Genomic DNA, 12,772 nt, shown 5'->3' on the forward strand with positions numbered 1-12,772 from the left:
AAGCCAGTCTACCGTACGCGCGAGGGGGGGAAGCCAGTCTACCGTACGTGTGAGGGGGGGGGGGGGAGGCCAGTCTACCACACGCGTGAGGGGGGGGAAGCCTGTCTACCGTACGCGCGGAGGGGGGGAAGCCAGTCTACCGAACGCGCGAGGGGGGAAGCCAGTTTACCGTACGCGCGAGGGGGGGAGCCAGTCTACCGTACGCGCGGGGGGGGGAGCCAGTCTACCGTACGCAAGGGGGGGGGGGGAAGCCAGGCTACCGTACGCAAGGGGGGGGGAGCCAGTCTACCGTACGCGCGAGGGGGGGGGAAGCCAGTCTACCGTACGCGCGGGGGGGGGGGGGAAGAAGCCAGTCTACCGTACACACGAGGGGGGGAGCCAGTCTACCGTGTGCAAGGGGGGGGAAGCCAGTGTACCGTACGCGCGAGGGGGGGGGGGAAGCCAGTCTACCGTACGCGCGAGGGGGGGGGGAAGCCAGTCTACCGTACGCGCGAGGGGGGGGGAAGCCAGTCTACCGTACGCGCGAGGGGGGGGGGAAGCCAGTCTACCGTACGCGCGAGGGGGGGGGGAAGCCAGTCTACCGTACGCGCGAGGGGGGGGGGAAGCCAGTCTACCGTACGCGCGAGGGGGGGGGAAGCCAGTCTACCGTACGCGCGAGGGGGGGGGGAAGCCAGTCTACCGTACGCGCGAGGGGGGGGGAAGCCAGTCTACCGTACGCGCGAGGGGGGGGGGAAGCCAGTCTACCGTACGCGCGAGGGGGGGGGGAAGCCAGTCTACCGTACGCGCGAGGGGGGGGGAAGCCAGTCTACCGTACGCGCGAGGGGGGGGGGAAGCCAGTCTACCGTACGCGCGAGGGGGGGGGGGAGCCAGTCTACCGTACGCGCGAGGGGGGGGGGGAAGCCAGTCTACCGTACGCGCGAGGGGGGGGGGAAGCCAGTCTACCGTACGCGCGAGGGGGGGGGAAGCCAGTCTACCGTACGCGCGAGGGGGGGGGAAGCCAGTCTACCGTACGCGCGAGGGGGGGGGGAAGCCAGTCTACCGTACGCGCGAGGGGGGGGGGGAAGCCAGTCTACCGTACGCGCGAGGGGGGGGGGAAGCCAGTCTACCGTACGCGCGAGGGGGGGGGAAGCCAGTCTACCGTACGCGCGAGGGGGGGGGGAAGCCAGTCTACCGTACGCGCGAGGGGGGGGGGAAGCCAGTCTACCGTACGCGCGAGGGGGGGGGGAAGCCAGTCTACCGTACGCGCGAGGGGGGGGGAAGCCAGTCTACCGTACGCGCGAGGGGGGGGGGGAAGCCAGTCTACCGTACGCGCGAGGGGGGGGGAAGCCAGTCTACCGTACGCGCGAGGGGGGGGGGAAGCCAGTCTACCGTACGCGCGAGGGGGGGGGGGAAGCCAGTCTACCGTACGCGCGAGGGGGGAAGCCAGTCTACCGTACGCGCGAGGGGGGGGGGAAGCCAGTCTACCGTACGCGCGAGGGGGGGGGGAAGCCAGTCTACCGTACGTGCGGGGGGGGGAAGCCAGTCTACCGTACGCGCGGGGGGGGGGGGGAAGCCAGTCTACCGTACGCGCGGGGGGGGGGGGGGGGGAAGCCAGTCTACCGTACGCGCGAGGGGGGGGGGGGAAGCCAGTCTACCGTACGCGCGAGGGGGGGGGAAGCCAGTCTACCGTACGCGCGAGGGGGGGGGAAGCCAGTCTACCGTACGCGCGAGGGGGGGGGGAAGCCAGTCTACCGTACGCGCGAGGGGGGGGGGAAGCCAGTCTACCGTACGCGCGAGGGGGGGGGGAAGCCAGTCTACCGTACGCGCGAGGGGGGGGGGAAGCCAGTCTACCGTACGCGCGAGGGGGGGGGGAAGCCAGTCTACCGTACGCGCGAGGGGGGGGGGAAGCCAGTCTACCGTACGCGCGAGGGGGGGGGGAAGCCAGTCTACCGTACGCGCGAGGGGGGGGGGAAGCCAGTCTACCGTACGCGCGAGGGGGGGGGGGAAGCCAGTCTACCGTACGCGCGAGGGGGGAAGCCAGTCTACCGTACGCGCGAGGGGGGGGGGAAGCCAGTCTACCGTACGCGCGAGGGGGGGGGAAGCCAGTCTACCGTACGTGCGGGGGGGGGAAGCCAGTCTACCGTACGCGCGGGGGGGGGGGGGAAGCCAGTCTACCGTACGCGCGGGGGGGGGGGGGGGAAGCCAGTCTACCGTACGCGCGAGGGGGGGGGGGGAAGCCAGTCTACCGTACGCGCGAGGGGGGGGGGAAGCCAGTCTACCGTACGCGCGAGGGGGGGGGGAAGCCAGTCTACCGTACGCGCGAGGGGGGGGGAAGCCAGTCTACCGTACGCGCGAGGGGGGGGGAAGCCAGTCTACCGTACGCGGGGGGGGGGAAGCCAGTCTACCGTACGCGCGAGGGGGGGGGAAGCCAGTCTACCGTACGCGCGAGGGGGGGGGGGGAAGCCAGTCTACCGTACGCGCGAGGGGGGGGGGGAAGCCAGTCTACCGTACGCGCGAGGGGGGGGGGGGAAGCCAGTCTACCGTACGCGCGAGGGGGGGGGGGGAAGCCAGTCTACCGTACGCGCGAGGGGGGGGGGGGAAGCCAGTCTACCGTACGCACGAGGGGGGGGAAGCCAGTCTACCGTACGCGCTGTCTTTATGCACAGGGGGGAAGGCAGTGTACAGACGTGCGTGTATACACAAGGTGAGGGCAATATTCAGTATACACAGGGGGGGGGGGGCGGAGACCAATATACAGTATACACAGGGGGAGGGCAGTATACACGGAGGGGGAGGGCAATATACAGTATACACAGGGGGCAATATATAGTATATAGCAGTATACACAAGGGGTGGGGAGAACAGTATACACATTACATACATCAGCGCTCCGGTTCTCTTCTCCTCAGGACCGCAGTCGGTGACATTTCCCCTTACACAGGCCTCCCTCATTCCTTCGCCTGTTCCTCTATACCCGGCCAGGCGTCTGCCTTAGACACTCACCTCCTAGAGACTCAGAAGCTTCCGATTTCTCCTATTGGTCTCCTGAGCTCTGCCAGAGCCATTATCCCGGTGATAGCGGCCCGGAACTCCCCCTCCGACTCAAAGCCCCGCCGCCGCCATCTTGTCTCAACCCCTCCCTCTCCTACGTCACCAGCCAAGGAAACACGTGGCCCTTCGTGACGTCACTAGTGCGTCCGGACAGATGCATGGAGCGCAGAATGCCTGCTGTATCTAATCTTATCATGTGTGATACGGTCTCCTGAGCACGATGCTGAAGTTGGTTTCTTATTCAGCAGTTTCTTATTCGGCTATTTTTTATTTTCTGTTTTTTTCAGGTTTTGGTATAAAAATAAACCATTCTGAGTATATAATAATATGCGGTCATGTGTCCTTTTGTGAATACACTTAAGAACAGATACAAAATTTAGAAGGCTGGCACAAAAATGGGCATCAAAGTGGGCACTGAGGTATGGTATTGAAGGGGTTAAATGCCTTTGTGCCACTGATTTAACACCTGATTTACATATTTACTGATGCCCCACATGAAATTCATGTCACTCCAGCCTGGCACAAATGGGTTCTGGGCATCAAAACTGGCATCAAAGAGGGCAGAGAACCAATTTTCACACATGCGAATAAGTAACAGCTATTTTTAAGGGGTTAAATGCCTTTGTGCCACTGATTTAACACCTGATTTACATATTTACTGATGCCCCACATGAAATGCATGTCACTCCAGCCTGGCACAAATGGGTTCTGGGCATCAAAACTGGCATCAAAGTGGGCAGAGAACCAATTTTCACACATGCGAATAAGTAACAGCTATTTTTAAGGGGTTAAATGCCTTTGTGCCACTGATATAACACCTGATTTACATACCTACTGATGCCGCACATGAAATCCATGTCACTCCAGCCTGGCACAAATGGGTTCTGGGCATCTAAACTGGCATCAAAGCGGACAAATCACCCATTTTCACAGATTTGAATAAGTAACAGCTATTTTTAAGGGGTTAAATGCCTTTGTGCCACTGATCTAACACCTGATTTACATACCTACTGATGCCCCACATGAAATCCATGTCACTCCAGCCTGGCACAAATGGGTTCTGGGCATCAAAACTGGCATCAAAGCGAACAAATCGCCCATTTTCACAGATTTGAATAAGTAACAGCTATTTTTAAGGGGTTAAATGCCTTTGTGCCACTGATTTAACACCTGATTTACATACCTACTGATGCCCCTCATTAAATGCATGTCAATCCAGCCTGGCACAAATGGGGTTTGGGCATGAAAACTGGCATCAAAGTACTCAAATCACCCATTTTCATAGATTTGAATAAGTAACAGCTATTTTTGAATGGTTAAATGCCTTTGTGCCACTGATATAACACCTGATTTACATACCTATTGATGCCCCACATGAAATCCATGTCACTCGAGCCTGGCACAAATGGGTTCTGGGCATCAGAACTGGCATCAAAGTGGGCAAATCGCACATTTTCACAGATTTGAATAAGTAACTGATGTTTTTAAGGGGTTAAATGCTTTTGGGCCACTGATAAGACACATAAAATACACAGATATTGATGTCCTGCATCAAACCCAGGTCCTTTCAGCCTGGCAGAAATGGGTTCTGGGCACCAGAACTGGCATCAAAGTGGGCAAACAGCCCATTTTCACAGATTTGAATAAGTAACTGATGTTTTTAAGGGGTTAAATGCCTTTGGGCCACTGATATGACACTTACAATACACATAAAGTGATGCCCTGCATCAAACCCAGGTCCAATCAGCCTGGCCCAAATGGGTTCTGGGCACCAGACCTGGCATCAAAGTGGGCAAACAGCCCATTTTCACAGATTTGAATAAGTAACTGATGTTTTTAAAGGGTTAAATGCCTTTGGGCCACTGATACGACACTTAAAATACATAGACAGTGATGCCCTGCATCAAACCCAGGTCCCTTCAGCCTGGCCCAAATGGGTTCTGGGCACCAGAAGTGGCATCAAAGTGGGCAAACAGCCCATTTCCACAGATTTGAATAAGTAACTGATGTTTTTAAGGGGTTAAATGCCTTTGGGCCACTGATACAACACGTAAAATTCACAGACAGTGATACCCTGCATCAAACCCAGGTCCCTTCAGCCTGGCCCAAATGGGTTCTGGGCACCAGAACTGGCATCAAAGTGGGCAAACAGCCCATTTCCACAGATTTGAATAAGTAACTGATGTTTTTAAGGGGTTAAATGCCTTTGGGCCACTGATACAACACGTAAAATTCACAGACAGTGATACCCTGCATCAAACCCAGGTCCCTTCAGCCTGGCCCAAATGGGTTCTGGGCACCAGAACTGGCATCAAAGTGGGCAAACAGCCCATTGTCACAGATTTGAATAAGTAACTGATGTTTTTATGGGGTTAAATGCCTTTGGGCCACTGATATGACACTTACAATACACAGATAGTGGTGCCCAGCATCAAACCCAGATCCCTTTAGCCTGGCCCAAATGGGTTCTGGGCACCAGAACTGGCATCAAAGTGGGCAAACAGCCAATTTTCACAGATTTGAATAAGTAACTGATGTTTTTAAGGGGTTAAATGCCTTTGGGCCACTGATACGACACTTAAAATACACAGATAGTGATGCCCTGCATCAAACCCAGGTCCTTTCAGCCTGGCCCAAATGAGTTCTGGGCACCAGAACTGTCATCAAAGTGGGCAAACAGCCCATTTTCACAGATTTGAATAAGTAACTGATATTTTTAAGGGGGTTAAATGCCTTTGAGCCACTGATACCACAGTGCATATGTCAGGAAACAGGAAGAAGTCCTGATTACTTCAATTACACATACAGCGCTCTGAGCTGCAATTTCCTCTGCCTGCCCACACAAGGCTGGAATTCTAAGCCACTCTTTCTCCCTCTCCCCGCTATACAGCCGTAATGTACGACGAGCCTGCCAGCGTCATTGAAGAATTTATATGGCCCTGTGCTGCTGTCACGATGATGCCAAAAAATGTCTTATTGTGAGTGTAGTTTCAGAAGGACATGGCTAACTACACACACACACACTCACAATGCAGCTGCGACCCCTTTCTCTTTCCCCCACCCCTCAGCTTCACTCCTACCCGAAACAAAGCCTATGATAGAGACTGGGCAACCTGATACTAATGGTGGGCAGGGTGTGGCTTTAAACTGCAGGTGACCAATCCGGCAAAGCCACCCGTTGTCCCTCCCCTCTCACTCAGGAATGCCTTTGTCTGAGACCTTGGAATAAGGTAAAGAACTATCCGATCAGTGCATATCATTAACCAGCCCTTTAGTGATGTCACAAGCTCAGAAGTATAAGTCACTATACTCTTAGACCAGCCATCAGTCTTGGTCGGGAAGCGATCTAACACAGTTTGGCAAAGCTGTTCCATGCATCTGGATGTATTTATCCTCCTAAGGCTCCTTTCACACTAGCGTCGTTTTGGAGAAAAAACGCATTCTGCAAAGTTGTCTGCAGGATGCGTTTTTTCCCCATAAACTAACATTACCGACGTATTGCCACACGTCGCAACCGTCGTGCGACGGTTGTGCCGTGTTGTGGCAGATCGCCGGCACAAAAAAACGTTCAAAGTAACTTTTTTTGTGCGTTGTGTCCGCCATTTTCGGCCGCGCATTCGTGGCCGAAGCCACGCCCCTCCTCGCCGCAACTCACAATGGGGCAGCGGATGCGTGGAAAAAATGCATCCGCTGCCCCCGTTGTGCGGCGCTTCCACAGCATGCGTCGGTACCTGGGCCCGATGCTCTGCGACAGGCCGAGCCCGACGCTAATGTGAAAGTAGCCTAAGCCACAGGCCTGCCAAGATGATACCATGACATAACCTGTAAGTTCTCATTTCAACGTTAATCCTTTTTTATTTTGTAATCTGTAATGTACCGTATTTTCCGGTGTATAAGACGAATTTTTAACCCCTGCAAAGCATCTCAAAAGTCGGGGGTCGTCTTATATGCCGGGTACAGCATGTGCAGGGAGCGGTCCTGTATGGTTCCCAGGATCTAAAGGAGAGTAGACTCTCCTTCAGGCCCTGGGATCCATATTCATGTAAAAAAAAAGAATAAAAATAAAAAATATGGGATATACTTACCCTCTGACGGCCTGCGGCTCTCAGCGGCGCAAGAGGCTGCCTCCGTTCCTAAGGATGCATTGAACGAAGGACCTTTGATGACGTCGCGGTCGCGTGACCGGTCGGGTGACCATGACGTCACCGAAGGTCCTTCGATCAATGCATCCTTAGGATTGGAGGCCGGCCCTTGCACCGATGAGAGCCGCGGGCCGTCGATGGGTAAGTGTATCCCATATTTTTTATTGTTATTCTTTTTTTTTAACATGAATATGGATCCCAGGGCCTGAAGGAGAGTCTACTCTCCTTTAGATCCTGGGAACCATACAGGACCGATCCCTGCACATGCCGTACCCGGCATAGAAGACGACCCCCGACTTTTGAGATGCTTTGCAGGGGTTAAAAAGTCGTCTTATACGCCGGAAAATACGGTACATTACAGATTACAAAATAAAAAAGGATTAACGTTGAAAAGAGAACTTACAGGTTATGTCATGGTATCATCTTGGCTGGCCTGCTCTGATATGGGTATACCGTGAAGATTGGTAGAGCAGCTTAGTATACATTTTTTGCAAAAAACGTATCAACCAAATACCCTGTTATTTACATCTTTTACTAGCACTTGCGGATTACTGCAAACATTTTTTCAAACTGAGTGTTTTTGGTTTTACCATTCTCTTTTGTGTCTTCAGGTTTCTTGGTGGTGTGTGAACATGATCATACAGACTTGTTCACTGTGCAAGTAGCCCATGTGTTCCTGTTTCCATGATTGTTCTCTTGTGTCTACAAGACTGGGGAGTTCCACCACTCCTCTTGGGCTAGCTGCACAAAAGCTGTTCTGTCCTGTATGCACACATGGATTTTTCCTCTCTGAACCCTGTTCACACAGGTAATATACAGATGATCAGGTTTTTAAATACATCAGATAGGGATTGCATACATTAGTTAGGACTGCTCTGATATGGGTATACCGTGAAGATTGGTAGAGCAGCTTAGTATACATTTTTTGCAAAAAACGTATCAACCAAATACCCTGTTATTTACATCTTTTACTAGCACTTGCGGATTACTGCAAACATTTTTTCAAACTGAGTGTTTTTGGTTTTACCATTCTCTTTTGTGTCTTCAGGTTTCTTGGTGGTGTGTGAACATGTTCTTACAGACTTGTTCACTGTGCAAGTAGCCCATGTGTTCCTGTTTCCATGGCCTGTGGCTTAGGCTACTTTCACATTAGCGTCGGGCTCGGCCCGTCGCAGAGCGTCGGGCCCAGGTACCGACGCATGCTGTGGAAGCGCCGCACAACGGGGGCAGCGGATGCATTTTTTCCACGCATCCGCTGCCCCATTGTGAGTTGCGGCGAGGAGGGGCGTGGCTTCGGCCACGAATGCGCGGCCGAAAATGGCGGACACAACGCACAAAAAAAGTTACTTTGAACGTTTTTTTGTGCCGGCGATCCGCCACAACACGGCACAACCGTCGCACGACGGTTGCGACGTGTGGCAATACGTCGGTAATGTTAGTTTATGGGGAAAAAACGCATCCTGCAGACAACTTTGCAGAATGCGTTTTTTCTCCAAAACGACGCTAGTGTGAAAGGAGCCTTAGGAGGATAAATACATCCAGATGCATGGAACAGCTTTGCCAAGCTGTGGTAGATCGCTTCCCGACCAAGACTGATGGCTGGTCTAAGAGTATAGTGACTTATACTTCTGAGCTTGTGACATCACTAAAGGGCTGGTTAATGATATGCACTGATCGGATAGTTCTTTACCTTATTCCAAGGTCTCAGACAAAGGCATTCCTGAGTGAGAGGGGAGGGACAACGGGTGGCTTTGCCGGATTGGTCACCTGCAGTTTAAAGCCACACCCTGCCCACCATTAGTATCAGGTTGCCCAGTCTCTATCATAGGCTTTGTTTCGGGTAGGAGTGAAGCTGAGGGGTGGGGGGAAGAGAAAGGGGTCGCAGCTGCATTGTGAGTGTGTGTGTGTAGTTAGCCATGTCCTTCTGAAACTACACTCACAATAAGACATTTTTTGGCATCATCGTGACAGCAGCACAGGGCCATAAAAATTCTTCAATGACGCTGGCAGGCTCGTCGTACATTACGGCTGTATAGCGGGGGGAGGGAGAAAGAGTGGCTTAGAATTCCAGCCTTGTGTGGGCAGGCAGAGGAAATTGCAGCTCAGAGCGCTGTATGTGTAATTGAAGTAATCAGGACTTCTTCCTGTTTCCTGACATATGCACTGTGGTATCAGTGGCTCAAAGGCATTTAACCCCCTTAAAAATATCAGTTACTTATTCAAATCTGTGAAAATGGGCTGTTTGCCCACTTTGATGACAGTTCTGGTGCCCAGAACTCATTTGGGCCAGGCTGAAAGGACCTGGGTTTGATGCAGGGCATCACTATCTGTGTATTTTAAGTGTCGTATCAGTGGCCCAAAGGCATTTAACTCCTTAAAAACATCAGTTACTTATTCAAATCTGTGAAAATTGGCTGTTTGCCCACTTTGATGCCAGTTCTGGTGCCCAGAACCCATTTGGGCCAGGCTGATTGGACCTGGGTTTGATGCAGGGCATCACTTTATGTGTATTGTAAGTGTCATATCAGTGGCCCAAAGGCATTTAACCCCTTAAAAACATCAGTTACTTATTCAAATCTGTGAAAATGGGCTGTTTGCCCACTTTGATGCCAGTTCTGGTGCCCAGAACCCATTTCTGCCAGGCTGAAAGGACCTGGGTTTGATGCAGGACATCAATATCTGTGTATTTTATGTGTCTTATCAGTGGCCCAAAAGCATTTAACCCCTTAAAAACATCAGTTACTTATTCAAATCTGTGAAAATGTGCGATTTGCCCACTTTGATGCCAGTTCTGATGCCCAGAACCCATTTGTGCCAGGCTCGAGTGACATGGATTTCATGTGGGGCATCAATAGGTATGTAAATCAGGTGTTATATCAGTGGCACAAAGGCATTTAACCCCTTAAAAATAGCTGTTACTTATTCAAATCTATGAAAATGGGTGATTTGAGTACTTTGATGCCAGTTTTCATGCCCAAACCCCATTTGTGCCAGGCTGGATTGACATGCATTTAATGAGGGGCATCAGTAGGTTCTAATCCCACCCAGGACAACATCTGCAAAGAGTTTGTATGTTCTCTCCGTGTTTGCGTGGGTTTCCTCCGGGCACTCCGGTTTCCTCCCACATTCCAAAGACATACTGATAGGAATTCTAGATTGTGAGCCCAATCGGGGACAGTGATGATAATGTGTGCAAACTGTAAAGCGCTGCGGAATATGTTAGCGCTATATAAAAATAAAGATTATTATGTAAATCAGGTGTTAAATCAGTGGCACAAAGGCATTTAACCCCTTAAAAATAGCTGTTACTTATTCAAATCTGTGAAAATGGGCGATTTGCCCCCTTTGATGCCAGTTTTGATGCCCAGAACCCATTTGTGCCAGGCTGCAGTGACATGGATTTCATGTGGGGCATCAGTAGGTATGTCAATCAGGTGTTATATCAGTGGCACAAAGCTATTTAACCTCTTAAAAATAGCTGTTACTTATTCAAATCTGTGAAAATGGGCGATTTGCCCCCTTTGATGCCAGTTTTGATGCCCAGAACCCATTTGTGCCAGGCTGCAGTGACATGGATTTCATGTGGGGCATCAGTAGGTATGTAAATCAGGTGTTAGATCAGTGGCACAAAGCTATTTAACCCCTTAAAAATAGCTGTTACTTATTCAAATCTGTGAAAATGGGTGATTTGCCCACTTTGATGCCAGTTCTGATGCCCAGAACCCATTTGTGCCAGGCTGGAGTGACATGGATTTCATGTGGGGCATCAGTAGGTATGCAAATCAGGTGTTAGATCAGTGGCACAAAGCTATTTAACCTCTTAAAAATAGCTGTTACTTATTCAAATCTGTGAAAATGGGCGATTTGCCCCCTTTGATGCCAGTTTTGATGCCCAGAACCCATTTGTGCCAGGCTGCAGTGACATGGATTTCATGTGGGGCATCAGTAGGTATGTAAATCAGGTGTTATATCAGTGGCACAAAGGCATTTAACCCCTCAAAAATAGCTGTTACTTATTCAAATCTATGAAAATTGGTGATTTGAGTACTTTGATGCCAGTTTTGATGCCCAGAACCCATTTGTGCCAGGCTGAAGTGATTTGACTTTGATGTGGGGCATCACTAGGTATGTAAATCAGGTGTTAGATTAGTGGCACAAAGGCATTTAACCCCTCAAAAATAGCTGTTACTTATTCAAATCTGTGAAAATGGGCGATTTGACCATTTTGATGCCAGTTCTGATGCCCAGAACCCATTTGTGCCAGGCTGCAGTGATATGGATTTTATGTGGGGCATCAGTAGGTATGTAAATCAGGTGTTAGATCAGTGGCACAAAGCTATTTAACCCCTTAAAAATAGCTGTTACTTATTCAAATCTGTGAAAATGGGTGATTTGCCCACTTTGATGCCAGTTCTGATGCCCAGAACCCATTTGTGCCAGGCTGGAGTGACATGGATTTCATGTGGGGCATCAGTAGGTATGTAAATCAGGTGTTAGATCAGTGGCACAAAGGCATTTAACCCCTTAAAAATAGCTGTTACTTATTCAAATCTGTGAAAATGGGTGATTTGCCCCATTTGATGCCAGTTCTGATGCCCAGAACCCATTTGTGCCAGGCTGGAGTGACATGGATTTCATGTGGGGCATCAGTAGGTATGTAAATCAGGTGTTAGATCAGTGGCACAAAGCTATTTAATCCCTTAAAAATAGCTGTTACTTATTCAAATCTGTGAAAATGGGTGATTTGCCCACTTTGATGCCAGTTCTGATGCCCAGAATCCATTTGTGCCAGGCTGGAGTGACATGGATTTCATGTGGGGCATCAGTAGGTATGTAAATCAGGTGTTAGATCAGTGGCACAAAGCTATTTAACCCCTTAAAAATAGCTGTTACTTATTCAAATCTGTGAAAATGGGCGATTTGCCCTCTTTGATGCCAGTTTTGATGCCCAGAACCCATTTGTGCCAGGCTGGAGTGACATGGATTTCATGTGGGGCATCAGTAGGTATGTAAATCAGGTGTTAGATCAGTGGCACAAAGGCATTTAACCCCTTAAAAATAGCTGTTACTTATTCAAATCTGTGAAAATGTGCAATTTGCCCACTTTGATGCCAGTTCTGATGCCCAGAACCCATTTGTGCCAGTCTGGAGTGACATGGATTTCATGTGGGGCATCAGTAGGTATGTAAATCAGGTGTTATATCAGTGGCACAAAGGCATTTAACCCCTAAAAAATAGCTGTTACTTATTCAAATCTATGAAAATTGGTGATTTGAGTACTTTGATGCCAGTTTTGATGCCCAGAACCCATTTGTGCCAGGCTGAAGTGATTTGACTTTGATGTGGGGCATCAGTAGGTATGTAAATCAGGTGTTAGATTAGTGGCACAAAGGCATTTAACCCCTTAAAAATAGCTGTTACTTATTCGCATGTGTGAAAATTGGTTCTCTGCCCTCTTTGATGCCAGTTTTGATGCCCAGAACCCATTTGTGCCAGGCTGGAGTGACATGAATTTCATGTGGGGCATCAGTAAATATGTAAATCAGGTGTTAAATCAGTGGCACAAAGGCATTTAACCCCTTCAATACCATACCTCAGTG

At 50.6% G+C, this 12,772-nt stretch overlaps 1 protein-coding gene across 2 annotated transcripts in view; it reads right to left on the reverse strand.

Annotated features, from left to right (window-relative positions):
* The window catches only part of BTBD7 (BTB domain containing 7), a 39,176-nt gene extending 36,045 nt beyond the window's left edge, over window positions 1-3,131 (reverse strand). For both annotated transcript variants that reach the window (XM_069737118.1, XM_069737125.1), the window contains exon 1: window positions 2,983-3,131. The gene's annotated coding sequence lies outside the window, so the exon portion shown is untranslated. The remainder of the gene's footprint in view (window positions 1-2,982) is intronic.
* Window positions 3,132-12,772: the final 9,641 nt, after the last annotated feature.

The sequence above is a fragment of the Ranitomeya imitator genome, chromosome 1 (genome assembly GCF_032444005.1).
Source record: "Ranitomeya imitator isolate aRanImi1 chromosome 1, aRanImi1.pri, whole genome shotgun sequence".
Classification (NCBI taxonomy): Eukaryota; Metazoa; Chordata; class Amphibia; order Anura; family Dendrobatidae; genus Ranitomeya; species Ranitomeya imitator.